The following is a 17,850-nucleotide window of genomic DNA, read 5'->3' as shown; positions in this document are numbered from 1 at the left end:
TATCGTTTCAATCGAGAAAAAATCATTCCAAATGCAGGTGATGAAGATAGATTGCTATAATAGAGGGGGGAAATGACGATGAAAAATTTAAGTTAATCATAAGGGTTTGCTGTTAGGATACCATGAATGTCTTTTTCTTGTAAAATATCTAATATATATAACATAAACAAGAAACACATACTCTGTGGTATCTTTCATTTCAAGTTTACTGAGATATATCGAGTCGACGCAAGAATGGAAGTAAGAATAACCTTTTAATATTTATTAATACGACGTTGATATACCTAAATATCGAGCTGAATGCCACAACGAGTGCTCGTTTTAGATTTACCAGTCTCTGAATAAATCCTAGTTCACATGAACATAGAAATAGGTCTGCTAATACAGGAGTGCAATTGGTACCCATGGTACTCACAACAAATTGGTTTAAGACCTGATTTCCAAAAACTGCATAAATGTTGTCAATCAGATATAAAATTAAGTATACAATTTATCACATAAAAGTTATGTTCTTATCAAATAGATCTGTCTGAGCTAGAAGATTCGTTGTACAAAAGGATAAAGCCGTATACATGTATAACATACATCAGTTGTAAAAAAAAAAAAAAAAAAAAAAAAAAAAAGCATAATGTCAATTTTATTTTGATAATTAAAGTTCGCGGGTGATGTCAATTAAATGTAAAAAAAAAAAAAAAAAAAGAAGCACACGAAGATCTAGAGAAAATCGAAATCAAATCAAAACTTTGCAACTCATTAGCAAGGCTAGGTGTATTTTAGTTTTGCCATTATCTACATGACCTTGATAAAGACTTTTTGTCTTAAATTGAAACACTTATAATAATACATGTACATGTGTCATAAGAAGAATAAAGTTTTAAATACATGTACATAGTTATAAAAGTATGCATAATTTGGAAACAATTGTGCGTTTATATGGTCCGTTGTTCAAAAAGAGCTGCCATATAACGAAAAAACATCAAATAAGGCAAGGTCATAGGTCAAGATCATTGTAAACTTCTGCGCATTATACTTATCGGTTCATGGTTTTTTTCACCTCTCATTTTATTTATTCCAACATACTTTAATATATGGCTTACCTTCGATTGAATATCCAATACATGTAAAGTTACCTTAAACGAAACTTTTTTTGCAAGTAATGGTCATAGCAAACCCCTGTATCAATATGTTGCCTGAACCATCCTCTTAAATAGCTCACACATTGATCATATATCCCACAAATAGTGTTATGGTCAGAGATTGTGCTGTGACTTTGAAACTAAATATCAATCAAGGTACTGAAGTACTGACGGGAGTTGATTTTATCGATTATCATTTATTCAAAATCAACGATATGTGATTTTGCATGGCAAGTAGTATCAGTAATCGAAATATTTCTTAGAAATTGCATGGATCAAGACAAGATTGAACTCTTGTTTTGTTTAGCCAAACGCTCGGCTGTCTCTGTTTATCTCCGACAAGCAAGAGAGACTCTGTTTTATCGGATATTAACAGAAACAGCCAAGCGTCTGGTTGAACGAGACTATATTCAACTCTAGCGTAGGAATACATACGACTTTTTAAAAAATATCTAAACTGTTTGTACAATTTAAAATCTTACTATTTTCATGGTATTTTTAAATAAGTTTTCTTGAAAAACAGTGCTTCAGAATACATAGCATCGAATTTATCGATTATTTTCAAGAACTAAGTGTTGTCAGAGGTATAATTGATTTGTGCTTAGATCCAAACACTGTTTCACGTTTGCTTTGCCCGAGTGAGTGCATAGGAGAGTTGATTAAAATCAACTCCAAAAAAAGGTAAAAATTATAGCATATATCACCATGATACATACTTCTGGACGATCTTGTCTTTCTGCCTTTAGTCTCACTTTACTGGAAAATGGATGTGCACTAACTTTAAACTAGATTTGTTTATATGAAGGTTTGTGTTAGAGAACAGAGGCTAATTTGAATAGTTTTTATTCTAAAGAGGAACCTTTTTAGGTATCAGCTACATAATGTTAAGTCGTGGATTACCAAATCAGAAAAAATAGAAAATCGAGCTACAAAAATTTTGATCAGCCAAGTTTTTAAAAAGAATTTTAAAATTTAACCTCAAACGAAAATCCTTCGACATTGATATTCAGTTATTAACACTCTATTATTGATATGAAAATTGATAGTCTTGCGTTTGTTTATGACTTAATATATTACTGGATTGTTAACTTTTTGTTTGATTTAATGTTGATTGATGGTTCATGAATTCCTTTCATTCAGTAAAAAAAAACTTCTGAAAGAAACATGTAACGATTATTTGTTAAGTAATGTTGAATCAAGCGTACGGCACATGACGACTGTTTTTGTATTGTCGCCTAGCAACCAACGGAGATTGTCATGTGACCGACAGATGGTATATAAGCAAGCGCATCGCAGTTGCAGCGTTCTTTTCCCTAGCAGAGTTCCAATGGAGAAGAATTGCGAGACTAGAGTACGATTTGGTAGTTCGGTTACCTTGAGAGAGAGGCTTACCACATTGATAATTATAGGACCAATCGTGTTTGGAGGCCGGCCACGAGTCAGTTATAATAGAGGCTGTCCTTGCGGAGACCAGCCTAGGTTTGTCGTCGCTGATACTCTACTAGTAGTATTAGGGAAGGGGTACGCCTTTAGTTAGAAGTTGTACACTGTCCGTCCTGCATATAACACAGTGACTGCCTCTGCTGAGGGTGTACCTCTTGAGTAAGTTATCCAGCTAGGGAGTGCCACAGGTAATCACTATCGCCTAAATAAGGCATAAATCGAGCTTATCCCGTGGTATTAATAAAGTTTCGATCCCGGCCGACCAGGGAAGGCCATTTTGTATGTATGTGTAGGCCAATTGTAATTACCAATCATTTTAGAGAGGAAAACTATTATTGTTTGATATTTTTAAATTCAACCCCAAGACCCTAGAACTGACTAGGTAACGGACCCCTCGACACGTTACAAACACGATTTGATTTACAATCTTTCACATGTTTGGGGCAGAGCCATGACGAACTGTTCTCCAATCGGTATAATACATATAAGTTTATTTTGACCATAATGTCATTTTTTCTAATTGCAGCTGCTATTGCACACATCTCCATGCTTTGGAGCAAATTTTAACTAGTTTCTCAATAATACGTGTAATTCAAGTAATTACTCAACGAAACATTAAAGAACACGATCTTATTTTTCTGCCTCTCTCTACTCTAAGTATGAAACAATATAATACAAACATGGACAAATTTATTCAGTTATATGACTCGCTGACAACATATATACTGTCAATTCCTAATTGACCGCGAGGAATAAATTTCCGCGTTAAATCGTGAGAAGCAACACTCCCGAATTTGAAAATATTTTTTTAGGGATAGAAGTTAACCAAATGAAACGATAATCAAAAGTCTGCGATCGCGATTTCATATTCTTGCAAAACGGATGACTTGCGGAATTAAGTACTCGCGTAACAATAGAATCTACAGTATTCCTTCTATTAACTAGAATCTATCATAGTCACCAAAAACTACTTTGTACATACTTCTCAATTGATATCTAAGATTTGAAGTTTCATTGAATTTTGGGGTAAGGCATTCATTCCACTTTTTTCTGGTAGGTACAAAATCGAGTAAATTTACCTCATTTTTGTGGATTAAATATGTTCTGTTCCATGTTTATCCGGAAAGTTAGCAGGTATCGAGCTGTTAGGTGTAGAGGAAGTTTTTCTGTCCGGTTTTATAAAGCAATAACCTCTAGTTAAAAGAAAATGTCATGAAACAAAGGTTCTTTTATTCGTAACTCTTAAAAAGCAAATTACAAAATATAAATTTCAAGTTCTAAAACATCTAAATTATTTGCCGATCCTTCGATGATTCTTAGTTGGACGAAGCGCCCGACAGTTTGGGATTCACAGAGGATTTCTACCACCTCCTTTGTCATTGCTGGTCCCTTGTAGAACCCACGTTGAACAAAAGTCATGCTGTTATTCGCTACCTCTACTGCAGTGTCGTGGAATTTCTTACCTGTAGGTACATGTTTATTAATTAACAATCTATTTTTAAAATCAGTTTTTTTTTAATTTGCATTTCAAGAAATCGTTAAGAAGTATTTAAGTTTTAAAGAATATCTCAACAAACTGAACTCTCTAGAGAAACCGTAGTTTATATCATATGATTTAGACTTTAACTAGACTATAAAATTGATTTTATGATTTCAAAATTTATTTTCCTTTATCAGAACAGGTTTTTCATCGTTTGCAATTTCGTCCGGACATATTATTTTCGTTATGTGATGCAAGGCCGCCATACCTGTAAGAACTGTAGACTACGGCGTAGTGAAGTTTGAACTGTTTATTGAATGTATCAGAAAATAATCACGGTAATTACCATTTGCATTGTTGTTATACACAGTAATAACTTTTTGCGCCCCATAGTGTATTTTTGTCGTTTAAACAAGTTTCAATATGTAAACAAAATGAAGGGTATGGAACATCGGTCAAGTCTAAATCTTCTACTCTAATACTTTCGTACATTGTTTGTTTATTATATAAAATATCATCAGGTCATGCATTATTATTATTATCATGGAATTTTTCAGTCAGATTTATACGTGTACATCATAGTAGGTTTCGTAATTTTACTTTTTATTGTAGTCAATCTTTTCATACATTTTGATAAATAAAAGAATCGGTTCAAACGAATTGGCTGTTGCGATACAATGAAGCAGTTCAAAACATTACATAGACGTTAACTATTCGAATATTTTTTAATATACATCTTTAGGACTTGATTTTAATCAGCTCTTTTGCAGTTACTCCGTCAAACCGGAAGTGAAACAGTGTTTGGACCGGGACATACTAAAGACCTGAAATACTAAAGACCTAATTGACCTGAACACTTTATATAAATGATATACTGTTACGTTTTGCTTCAAAGAAAATGACTGTGTGTGTGATTATTATAATTCCATATGAATTATTCACGCAAAAATGTGAAAGACTTGAAAATTTGAATTCACCTGAATTTCAGCTGACCTTAAATTTTATAGTTTAAAAAAAAATATATGATTTAAAAACAATTCTAAAAGGAAAATATGTTCACAATTCCACTTATATTTCACGTGTTAACTATGCTACTAAATCAAATATTATAAAGAAGGTGTCGTTAAATCAGATATTAACAAAACTCAAAGGAACTGACGTTAAAAGTATTTATTTTTATTGGAAAGAGGCTAAAAAAAAGTTTTAAACACTCTCTACATGTACCTTCAGTATCTGTCCTCATATAAACACGGAGAAAAGATATATCTAGAATTGTTTTCAAATCTACTCTGATCCATGGTGAGACTTCCGTAGAGGAATGAAAAAACTAAGTATCAGTATTGCTGGCGGGAAATAGGCTGTCTGTAGCGTAGATTGGTCCCCAGAGGTCATAATTATCTGAGTAAACTGAGGAAGCTATAGGAAGTCTGTGCAAAGCTTCATTCTTTTTCCATATCACCTCTTCAATGTAAAAAAAACCACATTAACACATTCATAAAGTCAACTCTCTAAATATAAAACATTCTCTCTTCTTTAGCGGTTTATCCTTACTATTCTTTAGTAAATCAAAGATTTATAGCGAGATCTAGGATCCACTGTGCAGAAAAAAGAACAAGCTTAACCTACAAATTTCACAAGCAAAATATTGTTGCAGCTTCTCAACATATAATTCAGCTATTTAAGTGCTATGCCAGAAATGGCTGACGTTTAAGTCGTAATTTACGGTTTCAAAAGGTTTTAAAAACACGTTTTAAGTATCATTTAAGCTTTGATGAGATTCAAGCGATGAGTTGATGAGAGTCAATGCGAGCTACCTATTTTGTCGAAAAACGTTATAAAGCAAAAGAAGAATGTTTTCTTAAGACACTACATTGATCTCGCGCTATATTTCCGCAGATTATATATATATATATATATATATATATATATATATATATATATATATATATATATATATATATATATATATATATATATTCAAGAAATCCTTTTTCTTGGTATCGGGGATGAATAATCACAAAAAGTCCAATGCTCAAACTACTTTTATCTATAGCGCTTTTGCCCTACCGGGCTCTTCAGCAAATTTAAACAAGGTAAACAAGAATCTGTTCTGGTTGTAACGCGGCATTTGATTGAATAGAAAAATTTAGTTAAGTTTGTATAACCTGAATGCACCAACGCCAAAAACGTATTAATCCGCTTGACGTAACGTTGAATTTTGAAATGATTAAAATCATTATTTTAAAAGTAAAACGGACTCAATTTGTCCAACATATTACAGAAAAAATAAATTATAAGGAATGAACTCAATATCTACACTATACTTGTATTAGCTGGGTTGGAGCAATGTACGCTTTTTTATACACTGTAATCCGCTTCCCGGATTATAACGCGTAAATTGCCCCAACCCAGGTTGTACTATTATAACTTGGGTAGACATTGACTTCATTTCTTAAATAAACGATATCACTGTGACGTCATGTAAATAACCTCATTTTGCATTGTTTTGCTATTTCGAAAATCAACTGCGATTCTATTTCTAATGAGGTTTCATTTGAATTCTAAAATAGTTTACAAGATTACAAACGACTTTCATGCTTAACTGTCATATAGATCCAAGTTGATGTTGTAAATGGTAGGTTTTATATAGTTGGGATGTATTGAAAAATATTATAAGAAATACAGCCACACCACATTGTAGTACACTTAACTAGAGTAAACAAATAAAATGTAAGAAATCTATGTAAAGGTTGCATATGGTCAAACCGCTAAAAAGGAGAAGTCACTCTTATCGGGGATGGGGGAAATGCCTATAGCCTATATTAATATCAGATTTACGTAGCATGTGTCAAAATTAAATTTCAGATAAAAACAGGGAACAAAAAAGGAATAACACATAAAAGCGATTTATCGTTAAACGATTTTATTGATTATATCTTTTCCAAAATTTACCATTTAACTTTGCATCAAAATAACATAATTAAATCTCATCCGTTTCATTTTCTAACATTTAAAGGGAATTGGCTATTTGCAAAAGATAGTGTTTAACGAACTACGCTTAGACAATTTTGAAACTAGAGGACTTGTCAAATTTCAGTTTTAATCATTTTTCATTGAAAGATATGCTGCCTTAACAGAAATTATGCACTTTTTAACAATGACATTGAACTTGCATAACTGAACCTTAGTCAAGTTCTTGACACACCCTCAGCTCGTAGGCAGTCTTTTTATGAAGAAGGAACATGTCATCCAATGTTTCTCGACGGGTATAGACCTTTAAAAATTATTCTTTTTCTTTATAATGGCCTTGACGGTAAAATGACCAAGGATCAAAATTATGACACAGCCTCCGATTATTACACACCTCACAGCCTTATTAGCATAATCGGAACCTTTCTGGTTTTTATATTCACGATTTAATGAAAAAACCCGAGAAAGTCAAAACTTCGTATATCTCGGGATTTTAACGAGACCAGTCTAATACTCGTGAAAATCGAGAGAGGAGTTTAAATGGAAAAAGTAAGTAAAAGTTTTTGTTTCTTATATTGGCTAGCTTTTAAATTATTTAAAGTTGCAGAATAATTGTTTATTAATGTGAAGTCGAAGTTTTGGGTGATTAGCCTTATCTCGTTAAATTTTGTTCAGCATGAAACAGTCTGAACAGCCATCCTCGATTTTGTCAACAATCTAAAACGTGCTAAGGAGTAGTTATTCGTCGGTAAGAACATACTTACTTACATTGTTAAACTACTCAAAAACTCTTTTAAAAGCCGACAATGCATTAAGTCTAGTACACATGTTACAAAAATGTCGATAACTAATGGTCGTTGTGAAATGTGACTTGAAAGACATGTTTTAGTATGAAATGTGTATGCAGGTGTATTATAGTCAGTTTTTACACATATTGTTACGTAGCATACGTTAAAAAAATATTGTATGTTTTTCCTAGAATATTGAGTTTGTGTCAATCATGCTTTCAGTCATTTCCATACAAAATTTCCTCGACACGTACATGTACAATGTACACTGTACATGTGGTTTTGATATCTGTATCTCATTCAAACTGTTAACTTTATGTCTTATTTATCTATTAACGATGAGAGTGTTTATGAATCAAGGGTCTGCATTTGTTATGTAAATATAACATTATACGATTGAGAGTATGAGAGAGAGAGATAGACTCAGAGAGAGAGAGAGAGAGAGAGAGAGAGAGTAATTACAGTGTACATGTAATTGTTATTGATTGCCTTGCTTCCATGAACCATATATATATATATTTCAATAATGCCACATTGCACTAGAAATATTGCTGACAAAGATGTTGAGAGAGATCATGGAGAGAGAGAGAGAGAGTACGAAAACCCATCACAAATTTTATAGTTATATGTCATTTCCCACTTAATGAGTTGTTATAGCTGTTATCATGGTAATGTTTTGACCATGTCTCAGATACTGCATGTGCCCATAAAAAAGTGTAATTTAGGACACACCCTTTTGTTTTGATAATGACAGCATTTAGCTTTGTAATGATAGCTAGTGTATCTTTTTTCTTCTAATCTACAGATTTACCTGCGGCTTCCAGATGATCTGAAGATCGGGAATATAGAAAATATTGTCAATTTGATATTGCTAATGACCCAGTCATGTCTGCTGAAGCCCAGAAGGTACTTCTTTGTCATGTAATTATAAACTTACAACTTGTCTTCCATATGTAGATATATTTGGTTTAAGCTGATTGAAAGCCAAGCAAACTTTAAGAGATGTGTTTTACACTCTCTGAGAAAATGGGATTTGCAGTAATCCCATGAATTTCTTATGCTGGAAATGTTTTTCAGATTAGTTTTTGTTATTGACGCAATCATATTTTGGTGTACATAGAATGTTGATAGTTGAAACTCATAGAGACAATCATATGTTACATAAGTGTTACATAAGTGTTTATGACTTTGATCTTTGTTCAATATATTTAATATCTTTCTGTCCACTGGATATCTAAATATCTTTGAAGTTACACCATTGAAGTTACACATTCATTACATTTATCATGTGTGTGCAGAATTGATTGAGCCAGGTTTCCTGATGTTGCCATATAAGTGATACATTGTACTGCTTTAAAAAGTACCTGGTATATATCACTTGTGACTTACTGGTATATTAGTACATATTTCATTTGTAAAATCATTTGACAAATTTAAAGTGTTTTGTAGTACTGAAATGTTTTTATGGCTTTTGAAATTACTGAAAGTACATGCACATGATGCAACTATCTTTTGACGCTGTATATATAAAAAAAAGAAACTGTCAGCTGGGTTTAAAATTAGTGGCAAAATGATGTAATACATGTATGTACAATATTAGAAAAGATTACATTGTTAGTAATTGCACATTCCATAAATAACTTCATTAAATATATACATGTAAGTATTTGATGAGTGCACAATGTTTGCAAAAATTACATGTAAATCTCTTAACACTTTATGTTTATTCTATTTTAGTTTCCAGACCATGACATTAATGAATATTTCTTGAATGGAATGCATGAGGATTAGAATGGAACCTTATTCTGCCCTTTTACCAACCATCTTTTCAAGATTTATGGAGCCAACTTCAGAAGAATTTGATCTATACACATCATTCATAACATTCTTATTTATGTTGCATAACTTTAAATGTTACTGGATGAATTGTGTTCACATAATGAATACCAGCAAACTTTTTATTGAGTGCACTTAATTCGTATTTTTCCTACCCATCCATCTAACATATGTTTTTATATAACATATTCATATACATGTAACATTTTTGGAAACAGCTATTTTTTTTAAATTGGAATTTAGCCTTACTATTTTATACAAGTTTTTTTTAAAGAGACTTGGACACGATTTTAGATCAAAATTTTGTTTTCAATTTTTTTATGCATAAAATGATTTGCACATTTTGAATATTAATTGATCATAATTTGAATGTTAGAAGTCAAGTTATAAGAGAGATACAGGGGTAAGAATTTATTGTTATGTAAACAAAGCTCCAGTCTTATGTTTGTTTACAGATAATATAAAGTATGAAATTACCACTTCTTTGAGAAAATGATTCATAGAAAAGAAGGTACTTCGATGTGATCATAAATGATATTATTAATAGAAAAAAGCAACATTTGAATGAAACTTACACCAATAAAACACATATGTAAATAATAACAAGACTCGCGCTTTGTTTACAAAACAAAGAATATTTAAATCTTAATCTTTCTTTTAACTCAGTATTTGACTTTCAAATTTTGACAAAGCATTAAAAATACCCATATCAACCATTCTAAATATTGAAAATGGAAATATAAAATTTTGAATTTTAAGCTCAAATCGTGTCTAAGTCCCTTTTATATACTCTTTTGTATACAAACAGAACAAAAATACTTAGTTACAATGGGAAATGGACATAATATATATAAAAGTGTCTGATAAAAGTGTAGGTCTTGTTCATGAACAGAAGAAATTGACAGAAAAATATTCAGTTTTAGCCATGAAATACAAATATTAATATTTTTTAAGAATATTATTTAATCTAAATAAGTTATAAAAGTTTTTTTTCCTATTATTCCAATGTTTGGAAACAAATCCAATATATAATTAAAATTGCTGTACAGTATATCCTATTGATTCCTATAATGTATCACTTTAGTTTCTTGAACAGCATGTTTATTACTTTTTTTTCTTAAAATGATGTACATGTGTATGTACAAGGTCATTAATTTATTTTCATTTTATTCAACAAGATACAAATAGGCCTTCTGCAACCTTTTCATTGTTTAAATGGTATGGAGTTTTAATTACCTTTCATATGAAAAATGACATCTAAATCTTAAATTGCTGTACATTATATCCTATCCATCTAATGTATCACTTTATTTATGTTGAACTTCGTGTCTATTAGTATTATGATTTTTTTTAGAATGATATATGCAATTTCATTAATTTATTTTTCATTTTAAGAAAATTCATTTTAAAAAAGATCTCTTACAACCTGTGTATTTTTTTTTCAGTTTACATAACACAGTGTATTAATTGAATGTAGTTGTGTAGATTTATGCATGTACCTACAAGCAATATACATTTAATATTCACCAGGTACATGTACCAGCCTATATTTGATAAATAAATGTACTTCTTTAATGCCTTTTTCATGCCTTTTACTCATTGTTATATGTATTATTTATAATTAAAATACTTTGAAAACTTTTCTCAATTTATTTATTTTAATAAGATTAAGAAACGGACTATAGTTAATGCACGTTTTCAAGAGTTGTCTCTCTTGGGGACAATAATGAATGCTCCCCAGGGTTCATGACCCTGAATATTGAGTAGGCTGTGAGGTGTGTATTAGTTATCTTTCTGTAAATTAAGAACTTTGAATGATTCGCGATATATTCATACGATATTCATACGATATATTTATAATAGATCAGACACGAGTTTGAACGTTTTCTTACAGTGACCTTTATTTTGCTTTAACCTTGTGTTAAAATTATGACACACCCTCAGGTCATAAGCAATTTAAATTATAAGTAAGAACTTCAAATGTTCTTTATAACAAAGATTTAGACCGGAAAAGAATTTTTGCATTTTTCTACCACACAAATGCACAGACAAGACGGACATACAGACGGACGGGTTGACGGACAGACAGACGGACAACGTGATAATTTATGCCCCTAAACTTTGTTTATGGGGGTATAATATAAGGTATAGGTTGCTTACTTTGGATTCTTGTTTGGAGGATGTTGTTTTAGGTGTAGCATACAATATACGAGACACCTTCTGTTTGCTCGACACATCGGTCAAACCGTAAAACATATTGACAAATATGACTGATTTTAAATCAGTTATTTTATATCATTTCTATTAAGGAGACAATAGAGCAGATTTCTCCCCTAGTTATTGCAAAAAATCGAAAAGATAATACATATGCAGAGTGTTTTCATTATTTTATTGCAATAATAAGCTAGAATTTGAGTATGAAATACTGCCCGAAAACAAAGATTTTATCAAAACCGACTCAGATTTGAAATTTCATATCTACGAAATTTGTTTAATGTATTCATTTTTTTTATACATTTTTTATTTTTTTTAGTTTCAAATCACAGCAGCCATCAATAGAATTGAAGTATAAGAATTGACCACATTGATACATGAAGAGTCCCTACTTGTGATGACTTCCAAACGTATTGCTATATGAGGCATTTGAAGAAGAGTAATAAAAGAAATTAACTGCTCTAGATGTTAAAATGATCTTTTAACATATTTTCATATTGAAAACACCTGTGATATAATTGTATTCTCTCAAAGAACATCGAAGGCTCGCATTTCCATTCTGTCTCTTTTGACCCTTTTCCTAGTCAAATCGATTGAAATACGTATTCTTTTTACACTCTCGCTGAGAGCAATGCTAAAATTAAAGTGTATGTGCATGGACCAGTGATCGTAAGGCCGAGTTAGAAATATTCGTTGTATGCATAGTCAAAGATACTTAACTTTTTAGATAAACAAGTTTCATATTTAAAAAAAGAATTGCAAGCTCCAAACTTTTAATGCTATATGCACAATATAAGCTGTAAAATATCCATGTTATTCAAACTGTATTTAAAGTAAATTATCTTACCAAAAACAGTACATGGAAAGTTGCAGAGCACCGACGAAGAATAACTGTTAACGAAAAAACAGTCCCAACGACAAAGATACCCATCTGGTCCAAGATCTGTATGGAAAAAGAAGGTCACCGACTTGGATTTGTCAGCAAGGGCTGCACACTGTGACAGACTGGACAGGCGAGTCAGGGAACAAGATACTACCGTGTATGGCCGACTCTGCTGGACTTTTCTATAGCGGTACATGCTTGAATATCCATGACCAAAATAAAACGTAAACATCGAAATCAACATCAGTTTGAACACGGTAGAAAATACTTTTAACATTTTGAATAAAAACGCTGAAATATTTTAAGTGTTGTATTGTTTATAGTTTTGCTTCTTCCAGTGATTTGGACTATCAGCGACACAGTTTTATATAGAAGCTTTTTGATATGATATAATCTATATAAACTAATTCGTATCCAAGACATTTATTAATGAAGTTTTTTTCGCTAAGATTTATTTACTAGAGGCTAGTGCAATCGTATCTTTGATATATTTGATGAATAGGAATAATCGGACCAGATATTCAGTCTCCTTTTTCAATCATAAGAGACATAATAAACAAAGGGAAATATATTCTGATGCAGATATAGCAAACATCGATTTTCTCATATCTATACTATGAGAAATCTTTTGAGGGAAAACCGTATTTTTATATTTTTTTTCTCGTTAGCACTAATGATTAATGATTAGAAAAACTGTACTATGTTTCATTGTATTATTTAATAAAAAATATTTCTTCATGACACATAATAACTACAACTAACGTTTACAAAATACTTCTTTTATATTTATCATATTTGCTTAGTTGGTTGCTACAGCTACTATAAGTCACAGGGATTAGGCTGGTTTATATAAAATTTTACTGGTAATTTTTGTATAGAGCATGTTTCACACTTGTTAAAGTAGTACTGATAAGAAGACTATTGATAAACACAATCACATTTTTATCACATTTTCGAAACATGTGTAGCCATTTATTTAATATAGAGCCAATCAATTGTTATTCCCTTTTTACTGGTGAGAGATTTAGCGTAGTAAGTAATCAGTCAAATAGTCCTAGGGAAAAGGTAGAAACATGGTAGAGGCATTTGTATTTGGTCGTACTGCTATGGGGAAGAGGTCAAAATATAGACAGACCGACTGAACACCGACTTAAGAACAAATGACAGTTAAATAGATGATAAAAAAAAGCTGATATATTTAGTAAAATTTGCCGGATGCCTCAAATGGACACAACTGTGAACGGCCGAAGCTGTTAACAAAAGCAGATCTGATTGTCCTATCAACAAATTAAAGGATATTGATTTAGAAATGTACTTTTTAGATTAACTGTTCGGTAAATATTTTTATATATATTAAGAGTCTAGAAATAAAAGTACAACATAAAGGTAATAATACGTGGATTAAATTTTCAGTTCAGTCAGCTGCATGTTATACTACTTCGGATACAAAATACAGAAAAATAATGTGAACTAAAACAGTTACACACTTTTTTGAATCTTTTTCATAGAGAGTATTATTTAATATTATGGTTGTAAGTGTGTGTTTTGATCTATATATATATATATATATATATATATATATATATATATATATATATATATATATATATATATATATATATATATATATATATATCTGATCATTCAACATGCAAGGTAAGGAAAAACAAAAGTTTCAATGATTGTCACTATTAAGTATTTTTAGAGGAAAAAACTTACTAAATGTAAATAATGCAAAAAGCATGTACATGTACTTTTCGCCGAGAAGGAAAAAAATTGGATATATTTTAATTGTGACCTCAAAATAATAAGTATTATGTTTATAGGTGTTGGCTTTAGTATTGGTTGTACACGTGTGCATTCTTTACTTAAACATGTATGGATTTACATTTTGTTTTACAAGCTACACTGATTTATTACCACACTAATCTTCTTCCAAACCGTTTGAGTGCGTGCATTTTGGGCAAACATAGCATGCATGCATTTGTAGCTAAGCATTTAAATTCACTACGTCAACCCACACGGGTAACTAGATAAGGGAAATCGCCATGTTGGAATACAGAGGTCGGTGTTTATTCATAGACAAATAATATTTAATAACGTTTAGATAATATATTTATTTTTATTTAATAATATGCGTTAACATTTGTTATAGAATACCTACCATTGCATGACGACATTAAAAACATTTCTTTAAGAAAATAACAATTCACTTTCGTTTTTTGGCTATTCACAATTTTGAACTCTCTACTGCAACTAGGTTTAAATTGAGCTGACGATAAAGTATTTCTCACGTCACCTTTTTAAAGTTTTTTTTTAGTTAATTGATGAAATGAGAATCTAAGAAAGTTTAATTTAATTTCAGCAGTATACGTTAATGGAAAGCATGCCCAAGGTTGTCCCAATGATGAACTTCAAAGTGAGGATGTAGTACATCTTATATATTCAGTACCGATATACCCGTAACATTAATATCTTAAGCTTGTGAAGGAAAAAACTTCAAATATCACAGTGGACAAATTAAGGAGAATGGATAAACAATATGATAAGCCCACTCCTCTGTCTTATACCTGCTCTGGTGTGCATCCTGCACGCAGTACTGGTGGAAATTTCCAATGCTTTGAAGCCATCAAACAAGAAATCCAAAACGATCTACAAGAATTAGAGAATATTATTTATCCGAAATTTCAAGAGGTTGCATCAAACATCCCAGTTCAAAAAGCTTACATAAATAAACACTCCCCGAAATTGACTGAAGCTTTAAAAGTACAAAAAGAATATTGGCACAGAGAAATAAACAATATAATTAAAAAAATGGAACTCGAAATTGCAGAACAGGAATCAAAACAATTAGCACTGTTGGAAAAGCATGAAGATGAAATCACCCAAAGAATGTATGAAATTACAAAGAACATCGATGCTTTGGGGAAATTGCTAAAAACAGACGATGAATGCACTGTTTCATCCTACAAGTCCAGGAATGATGAATTCAGAAGATTGCCTCCTAAACTCACAGTTTCCTTACCAAGTTTTATCCCTCACGACATCAACAGGGAACATCTTTATCAACAGTTTGGTTCTCTTTCAGCATTCTATATTAAAGAAGAAGACCACAAGGATATAAAGAATTCATCTAACGTTGAGCATATTTCCCCAAACCGAAAACTAATTGATGAACCACAAATTATCATGGAAATAAACCATGGATATGGAAACTCAGAGGTATCACGTGTTGCAAGTGTGTCATGTTTAAGTGATGAATTTATTTGGATAACTGGACAGGACAAAATGATAAGGTTATATAACTTACAAGGAGAAGTAATCAAGTCAATTCAGACCAACTAAACACTGCTCAGTTTAGCATCGACAAATTGTGGGGATTTAGTTTATACTGATACAACAACTGTAAACATAGTGAAAAATAAAAAGATACATGAGGTGATTAGACTTCAACGATGGTATATCAGCAACATATGTAGTACGTCCGTTGGTGACCTCTTAGTTATCATGAGCAAAGGGAATGTACAAACAAAAGTTGTGCGTTACTCAGGCTCTGTAGAAAAGCAGGTAATTCAATTCAACGAGAAACGTCAACCCCTCTACTCACGTGGTGGTCTAAAGGCCATTAGTGAAAACAAAAACAAGGACATATGTGTAGCCGATTTCTGGGGAAGAGCAGTAGTAGTGGTCGATCATGCTGGACAATTCCGTTTTACATATAATGGTAAACAATCTATCAGCAGGGGAGAAATTCGACCACTCGGCATCACAACAGACAGCCAGTGCCGGATCCTTGCTGTGGGCATGGTTAAAAACGGCATCCACATTTTAGTTTAGAACGGACAGTTCGTTGGCTTCATAAGCAGCTGCATTATACATTTTCCACATGGTATATGTGTAGACAGCAGGGACAATCTCTTTGTCGCTGAAAGAAATGGTAAAGTGAAGAAAATTAAATACTGTATGTAGTGTTCCCAATGGGATTTTGTTTATACAGTCTACATCATACCAAATTATTGTATACAACTTGTGCATACATGTATTTACTAAATTTTCGTACTATATCCCCAAAAATTGTTTAGTTGCGTAAATCATAGAAATAAGTTCGATAGTTACCTAATTCATAAGAGTTAAATTCTATGTACATAAAGCAAAATGACTAATGAATAAATATGTAAACTGGTTCATTAAAGTTTAAAAATTCATCTTTATCGATTTTATTTAATATGACTCAGTGTGCAACTATTCAGTTGAAAAAATAAAAAAGTTTTGTCTTCATAATTGTAGTAAAGTACTATATGAAGTTACAATGTTTGTAACGCGGATTGATAAGTCTTTGTTCAAGTCATATATGGTAACGCAATCTTCAAAGCAGTTTATAAGAGTACAATTCATGTTAAAAATAACGGGCTAACAAACAAAACCTGAATTAAGAAGCCTTTGATGCAACTACATGTACATTGAAAAAAAAAATTCGAAAATATATAATCAACATTTAACATTATATTCTGACAGGGTATACTGAAATGTATAATTAAATGCGCCATGCACTTTCGATTAAAGCTCTTTATGACATCATAACACCATACTCTTTGCATAACATTTTTTTATCAAATATTCTAACTTTTTTGTTTTATGTAAACGCGATTAATAACACTTTGGGGTTTTTTTTAGTCTCTATAGAGTAATAAAAAAGTAAACAAGTAAAAAGTGATTCTGCTATTTTTTTTTTAAGACGGTTGATTCGAAAGTGATCGTTGGTTAGATTGGATATGCATACATGTATCGTTATATTAGTTTAACATTTCACCATTTAAAAAACGGTCTTCGTATATTTATATGAAAGAAATGACCCGAATAAAAGTGTGCACGATCGTGAACCTGCACTGTATTAAGATGTAAGACGCACATCTTATGTCTCAAAACTAACCAAGGGGTCACGATACCATTATGCCTGTTGCCCGGACGATGTTGAATTTATTCATTTACATATAAACCGGTATTTCCTCGAGTTTTTAATGAAGAAATATGCATCCCTCCTTTAGACACCTTTTAGATAACCAATTTTGACAGCCTTGGATCTGCATTTTCAAAACCAGA

The 17,850-nt window shown here is 31.6% G+C and overlaps 2 long non-coding RNA genes across 3 annotated transcripts; one reads left to right on the top strand and one right to left on the bottom strand.

The window, feature by feature from the left end:
• Positions 1-3,746: 3,746 nt before the first annotated feature.
• LOC109617120 (uncharacterized) lies at positions 3,747-16,551 on the bottom strand. The gene is made up of 6 exons (XR_010713410.1): positions 16,358-16,551; positions 15,776-15,842; positions 15,321-15,402; positions 12,715-12,947; positions 5,284-5,520; positions 3,747-4,042 (listed from the first exon to the last, which is right to left on the bottom strand). It is a non-coding gene; the product is annotated as an uncharacterized lncRNA (long non-coding RNA).
• Positions 7,478-10,115, top strand: LOC117689235 (uncharacterized). 2 transcript variants are annotated; one of them, XR_010713409.1, is made up of 4 exons: positions 7,478-7,578; positions 7,705-7,777; positions 8,623-8,723; positions 9,555-10,115. It is a non-coding gene; the product is annotated as an uncharacterized lncRNA (long non-coding RNA). The 2 variants fall into 2 exon arrangements; XR_004601570.2 differs by lacking the exon at positions 7,705-7,777 and having other exon boundaries at positions 7,481-7,578; positions 9,555-10,112.
• Positions 16,552-17,850: the final 1,299 nt, after the last annotated feature.

This window comes from Magallana gigas, chromosome 4, assembly GCF_963853765.1.
Source record: "Magallana gigas chromosome 4, xbMagGiga1.1, whole genome shotgun sequence".
In the NCBI taxonomy this organism is placed as follows: domain Eukaryota; kingdom Metazoa; phylum Mollusca; class Bivalvia; order Ostreida; family Ostreidae; genus Magallana; species Magallana gigas.
This window is presented reverse-complemented; position numbering and strand designations above follow the sequence as displayed.